Source organism: Condylura cristata, unplaced genomic scaffold (assembly GCF_000260355.1).
Source record: "Condylura cristata isolate star-nosed mole 26May11 unplaced genomic scaffold, ConCri1.0 scaffold00021, whole genome shotgun sequence".
Classification (NCBI taxonomy): Eukaryota; Metazoa; Chordata; class Mammalia; order Eulipotyphla; family Talpidae; genus Condylura; species Condylura cristata.
Window position 1 is genome coordinate 27,772,084 of NW_004567122.1, and position 7,164 is coordinate 27,779,247.

The following is a 7,164-nucleotide window of genomic DNA, read 5'->3' on the forward strand; positions in this document are numbered from 1 at the left end:
TATCCTAATGGAGCTCACTGCCTTAGGATTTCAGAAGGAAACAAAAGGAATTGAAATGAACTGAAGTTGGAGTGAGAATTCTGAAAATGAGCTAAGCAATTCCTTTCAACATGGACATACATCTATTTCCATCTGCTGAAGGCATTCTCTGCTAAAGAATGGACAGACAGTCCCGGAAGATTAAGAGGAGGAGGGATAGATCTCCGCTTTTTCAATGGAAAAGCAAGAATACCCCCATCTAGTTCATTCCCATGAACTTGTACTCTGCACACAGGCTATTCACTGAAGCACTTTACATCATGGAACACTTCAAGAACTACAGCACTGAAGATGCTTTTTGATGGGACATCGAGGGTAATAGCTATAGTCCCAGAAGTCTACACTGACATCAACAGCCTGTACCAAGGCTTTAAGGTGACCCAACCCTTGGGAACAGCTTTTCAAAACAACAGAAATGGGCCCCGACCTTATCCGCTGAATCATGAATACCATAGCTACTACTCACACTGGCAGATATGAAAGGAGAGGACATGAGATGGCCACACAGTGAAAGCTGCAATTACCGTGGCCCCAGCTCACCTGCTCCAGCTCACCTCTGTGAGTCCCTATCTCAGCTGCTTTTCTGGTTTGTTTTTTCAAGCCCACTGAAACTTAAGCACTGGGCTGGGTTCCTGTCTTTGTCCAGGGAAGCCAGAGGCCCCATATTCTTGTCCCTTCTCACTTCTGATGCCTGAGGTCCTCAGATGGGAGAGGAGCAAGTCTTGCCAGAGTTTCCTTTGGAAAATCAAGCCCCAAGGAGCCTCTCTTTGTAGAGCTAGAGGTGAGAGTGGGTAAAGAAGTGTGAACAAGGGGCCTTCAGCTGAAAAGGAAGCAAGGGTTATAATAAGGCTTGTGATTTCCAGAGTTCTCAGATGCTTAAAAATATAAACACCTGCAAACAAAGCAATTCCTAACATAAACTCACACTGGTTTGCAGCCTTTGTGTGCATTTAGGGATTTGTCGCTCACCTCTGGTCTATCAAAGCAGCCTCCCTGCCTCCAGCCTTGCCCCTCCAATCAGACTGTCAGGTAGTGACCACACTTCTATCAGGATGCCTTTTCTCAAACTCAGCTGCAACTGTCACTCCCATGCAAACACTCTTCAACAACCACCTCTGCCTTCGGAGAAAGCCCAACCATCTCCCTGCAGTAGTGCACATGCGTTTTGTAATCTGTCCCTTGTGTTCTCTGTGGTTTCATTTCCCCCCACCACCAGTGTCTTTCCTCACAATGTACAACATCCCACCTAACAGCAACGCACAACCAGAGACAATCCTGGCACATGCCGTAATCTGCCCGCCTATGTCATAGCACATGCTGTTCTCTCTGTCTGGGATGCTTTCTCCTCTACCTTGTCCATTCGTAAAACTTCTGGCAAAGCATTCACTTAAATGTCACCTGAACCTTCTCTGATTGCTGATCTATTCCTCGTGGCCCAGTAGGATCTGTAATAACAAACACCAAGGGCTGATTTACAGGTCTGTCTGCCCCAGCAGACTGAGTTCCTTAAAACATAGATTCAAATTTCAGCCTACCCAGCCAGTCCTTTGCCAGCACTTAACAACAGAAGGATCTTGGCATCGTCCCTAATTAGGTAGAATCACTCTCATCTTACAGTTGAGAAAACTGAGGCCCAAAGAGGTATGTCCATTGCCATTTAGCAGTAGAACTAGACCTAGAAATCAGCTTTTCTAACTCCTAATGCAGAGAAATGCAGAGCATTTGCCACCATGGCTCCCTTCCCACAGGTAGCTGGGCCTGTCTCTGCAAAAGGTGTCATCTTCAGCCTTCAGTACCATTCAGCCAAAGCCACACGGTTCAAAGGTCTCTGGGGTCAGGGTGCCTAGATCAAAACCCAGGATACCTCACGGGCATGACCATGGAACCTCAATGCCTTTTTCTCCCCTTTCCAGGGAGCTCACTAAACCTCCTGACCATAGCCTAAGCGCATATAAATGAACTCACTCACAGCTTCTAGGGTCCATGGGAGACCTTGCTGACAGGAGTAGAAAGGTAGCCTTAGCTGGGTGGCCTTGGACAGGGAGTCGAGAGACAGAAGCAGCACAGGGGCCGAGAATGTCTATATTCTACACATTGTCTTAACCGCCCAAGTTATAAGTACAGAGAAGGCCATTGGGAGGGAGCCTTTAATTACCTGCAGGTGTCCCAATTAAGCAGCATTGCCTCCCCAATTAGCAGTCCCTTCCATTGGAAATCATTAGGCTTAATTCCATTTCCCAGGAAACATCTTAATCAAGCAAGCTCTGTCCCCAGTTCCAGAGGCAGCCAGACTACTGTTGATGTAGGCCTGGTCCTGTCTGGCCTAGATGCTGCTACTAAATTGGGCTCTGGGTCAATTTCCCAATTAAACACATCCCTTAATTACACTGTTTTCTAATGTTTAGCCAGACCAAGGGTCTTCTTTTCTTCAGTTAGTTATTAAAGGTAGAGCAGGACCAAAGAAGTCCCCTCCCTCAAGAAGGAGATAAACTTGTAAGTATACTCCAAGAAAGACATTGCTGTTATAAAAAATAAATCTGAAACACCACAGGGAAAGAGCTACAAAGCACAGCCTGGCTTCAAGATGTAAGACAGCAAAACTACAGGCGCCTTCACTGGCAAAGCCAGGAGAGTTCCCAAACTCGCTCCCCTTCGAGTTTATTAAATTATTAAATTAGCTTTTCCGCCTGCTCCCCTCCACCCACTACGCCGCTCCGGCTGCACTGCGCTTGCTCCGAGCTCCGGGCTCCTGCTAAGCTAGCACCGCCATCGTCTCCCTCAAGCCGCCATCATGATTATCTACCGGGACTTCATCAGCCATGATGCGATGTTCTCCGACATCTACAAGATCTGGGAGATCGCGGACGGGCTGTGCCTGGAGGTGGAGGGGAAGATGGTCAGTAGGACAGAGGGTAACATTGATGACTCGCTCATTGGTGGAAATGCCTCCGCTGAAGGCCTCGAGGGCGAAGGTACCGAAAGCACAGTAATCACTGGTGTTGACATTGTCATGAACCATCACTCGCAGGAAACCAGCTTCACAAAAGAAGCTTACAAGAAGTACATCAAAGATTATATGAAATCAATTAAAGGCAAACTTGAAGAACAGAGACCAGAAAGAGTAAAACCTTTTATGACAGGAGCTGCAGAAAAATCAAGCACATCCTTGCTAATTTCAAAAACTACCAGTTCTTTATTTGAAAACATGAATCCAGATGGTATGGTTCCTCTGCTGGACTACCATGAGGATGGTGTGACACCATATATGATTTTCTTTAAGGATGGTTTAGAAATGGAAAAATGTTAACAAATTTGGCAATTACTTGGATCTGTAACTGTCATCATAACTGGCTGCTGCTTTTCATTCACACAACACAGGACAGACAAACGGAACTGATGTCAGTGTGAGCTCTTCATTTATTGTGACCTTGATTTATTTGGAGTGGAGGCATTGCTTTTAAGAAAAACATGTCTTGTAGGTTGTCTAAAAATAAAATGCATTTAAACTCAATTGAGAGAAGGCCTCTTAGTTTCCTACCTAGTTAAATCCATTTGGTAATAAGTTCCTGGAGAAGCTAGAGCCTGGTTGTAGACCACTACTAGAAAGCAATAAGACTGTCTTCAGATAACTTCTACAGACTACTGGGACTGGAATATAAAAACAAGAATCTAAAGTCTTAATTCTGAGTTGAAGTAAAGGAAAAGACTATGCTCATAATAGTGCCAACATTTGAAGTAGATTTCTTAAGCATTTCATCACCTACAGATGGAAGTAGTTAACTCTGGAAGAGATTACCTAAAGAAAAAAAGAGACTAAAGCAGTTGGAAGCAAAGTATTGTCTGAGCTTATTTATTATAAATCAAGTAGAACTAAGTTCTAGAGAAATCTGGACATTTGGAATGCTTACACTGGAAAGAGCTAAACTGGTTTGTTCTGCCACCTGATTTTGTATGATTTGAAAGTGGTGTTTACATATCATATGGTAGGGAAATCAAGTTTATGGGATAATGAAAAGTGTGAAAGTAAAAAAAATATATTAAATTATTAAATTGAGGAAAAGAGTCTGAGGAAGGAAGAGACCCTTGTGGATGCAGAGACCCACTGGTAGCTTTGCAAGTCTTTGAATGCAGAACATTTACTCGGAAAATGAGTGACAGAGACTGATGGAGCGCGCTCTCAGTTTCCCGGCTGGAAGACGGCAAAAATGGGACCTGGTCGGCCAGCGCCACAGTCAGACCTGGCCCCCAAATTTATCATCGTTTTAGCGATACTCCTTCTTGTTGTTACAACTCTGTTGTTCCAAATTCAGTGAACCCCATTCTCGTGGTAGCCACAGAGAATTTCCCGTCTACACCACTGCACAGTGCATCTGGCCAGAGTAGCTTTCCTTCCCTGCCCACGCGGCACTCTCCTCACGCTCGCTGGCTCACCTTCCTTTTGCCTTTCTCACCAGGTGTAAATGTCCAGTAAAAGGGAAAGGGACGGAGGAAAAGTACAAGATGGCATTCGTTCAATCGCAATTTAGAGTCCCTGGAAACTTAGCCACAAAACCCTACAAACACATCTTAATTTTCACTCTGAAATAGACTATGAAGTCCAAATCAAATTCTGTTCCCTTTTAACTTTTTTCATATCCATGTTAATCACATTCCTATGAAATTGAAGAGAGAGAAGTGCCCCTCTCTTTGATAAGAAATTTAATATGGAGGTGATTAGAAGTGCATTTGTCATTGTTGCCTAGAGAGCTTCATTCATTAGCCCTCCAGAAATTAGATCAGCACCTAACTGTTCCTGCATCTCCCCAAGTCCTCAACACTGGCCTCTGTGATAACCATCCTCTAAATAATTTGGGAGAAATCAATATTTTTTAAACTTCATAATCAACTTACCTTAATTCTTTACTGTTCAATTTTAAGAGACAAACTCTCAAACCCCAGGAGCCTCTGGTCCTATCCCCCTAATAGGCTGAGTGTGTGCATACACACACATGCACACACATTTTGTCTGAACTCAATTTTTTTTTAAGATTTATTTATTTATGCATACAGAACTGGGGTACAGGACCATGAGAGGATTCACCAGAGACAGAGTGGGGAGCAGAACAGGCAGACTGACAAAGGACACTGCTGAGGGGGACAGAGGGGGAAACAGGAGAGGTCTGCTGCGCCATGTGGGATCACATGGGCTGGAGATCGAACTCACTGAAGCAGCTGTGGCCAGCTTGCAGTGCTGTGTCCTAACCCACTGAGCCACCAGGGAGGGCCTGAAGTCAATTGTTTTCTATAGACTTTTACCATTTCTTCCCTTTCCTCTCCAAACATAAAGCTATTTATATCTGCTAAAGCATCTGGCCTGTTAGATGAGCTTCCCTTCACCCCTTAGAGAAACCCTGACTGAAAATGCCACTGCTCCCATAATGGTCTAGAGACATTTCCTAGGAGCAAGTTACAATTTGTCACTGGGTTCTGCTTCAAAGCTTCTGGTTGGGAAAAATGTGACTCTTCAATTTCTCCTTAACCAAGTTTCAAGTCACCTTTGGGAGTCAGATAACCTATACTATGGGGCTCAGTGCACCTGTGGAGAGTAAGCCAGGTAAATGTCTGTGACAATAATAGCAAAGGTGATCATGAGATTAACACTACTACTAATTGTTAATAGCAGAGGTGATCATGAGATTAACACTACTACTAATTGTTAACATTCAAATCCAAATTATGTACCAGAAACAGCTGAAAAATGTTCTCTTTATTATTAATGTGATAGTATTATTATTATTATTACTACCAGAATTCACAGGACAAAATGAACTTTAGAAAGCCAAGTAATTTCCTCAAGAGCACAGTTACTAAGTGATTCTGCTCAGGATTCAGATTCAGTTTTTCTATTATCAATTTGCCAGAAACTTCAAAATAGGCAGGGGAGAAAATTAACACAAAACTGGAGTTAGCATTTATTATCTTATATACTAAACCTTAATTCCTACCCTTCTTAATATGAGCGCAAATTAATGCATTTTTATTAGATATAACCCTGCGTTCAGAGGTTCTGATTTCAGGTGAATCACTTTTATTGACTCTTAATTTTCTTATCTATAAAATAAGCACATTAGACTGAGTGAGCCCAGTTGTTACACTCTAGGGCCCTAGATAGATATGCTGTAGTTCATACTATGGAGAGCAAAGTCCTGGATCTAATTTGGGTATGCCAGATGTGCAGCATACAAGCCACCTCTTCCCTCTACTGTGACTATGGCAGACATCACTAATGGATTAGAAGTCTCCTTCTTGCTAAGCCCAGAAATATTTTCCATTCTATGCCAGAGGAAGCTGAGTGAGACACACTGGATAAACCTATTAGCTACTCCTGATGTTAACCTACCTTCCCAATTTGTAAATGAGGAAGCAGATGAGGGATTTGATAAACATTTGTTGAGTAATTGCAATGTGAGAGATGTATCTTAAGTCTCAATGATAAAAAGATTAACAAGATATAGTATTGTGCTCTAAACAACTTTCAATTTAGTGAGAGATGTAGGCTGTTAAACAAGCACTACAATACCATGTACTGAGCATTATTTGTCTATATGGGATGCTGCCTAACCCAGACCAAGAGACTCATATAAAGTTTCCTGCAGGAAGTAACAGTCACCCTCTGGTAGCAGCTTGTACATATGCGTTCCTTCAATTGATAGATAGGTCTTTAGCCTCTCTCCCTGAAGCCTGGCAGGCTTATAACTATTTGAATCAATATATTATTGTGGAAATGCTGCCATATGACTTCTGAGGCTAAGCCATGAAACACCAAAGCTTCCACTTTGCTTGCAGGAAATCTTAGTTTTGGAGTGTTATGAGTTACCCTCTAACTGATAAAGCATCTGGCCTGTTAGATGAACTTCCCTTTATCCCTTACAGAAATGAACTCCCCTGAGAACACCATGCTGGAGGGGCTACGTGTAGGTGGTCCAACTAACATTACGAGATAAGCCTAGCCTTCTGGCCTTCAACCAAAGTGCCATATCTCTGAATCCGCTTGTTACCAGCTACATATCACCACCTGGTCTCTTTGGATGACCCATAAGAGAATCACCCAGTTGAGCCCTGCCTGAAACCCATAATTTGTGAGAT

At 43.1% G+C, this 7,164-nt stretch overlaps 1 pseudogene; it reads left to right on the plus strand.

Annotated features, from left to right (window-relative positions):
* Window positions 1-2,829: 2,829 nt before the first annotated feature.
* On the plus strand, window positions 2,830-3,387 carry LOC101634251 (annotated as a pseudogene).
* Window positions 3,388-7,164: the final 3,777 nt, after the last annotated feature.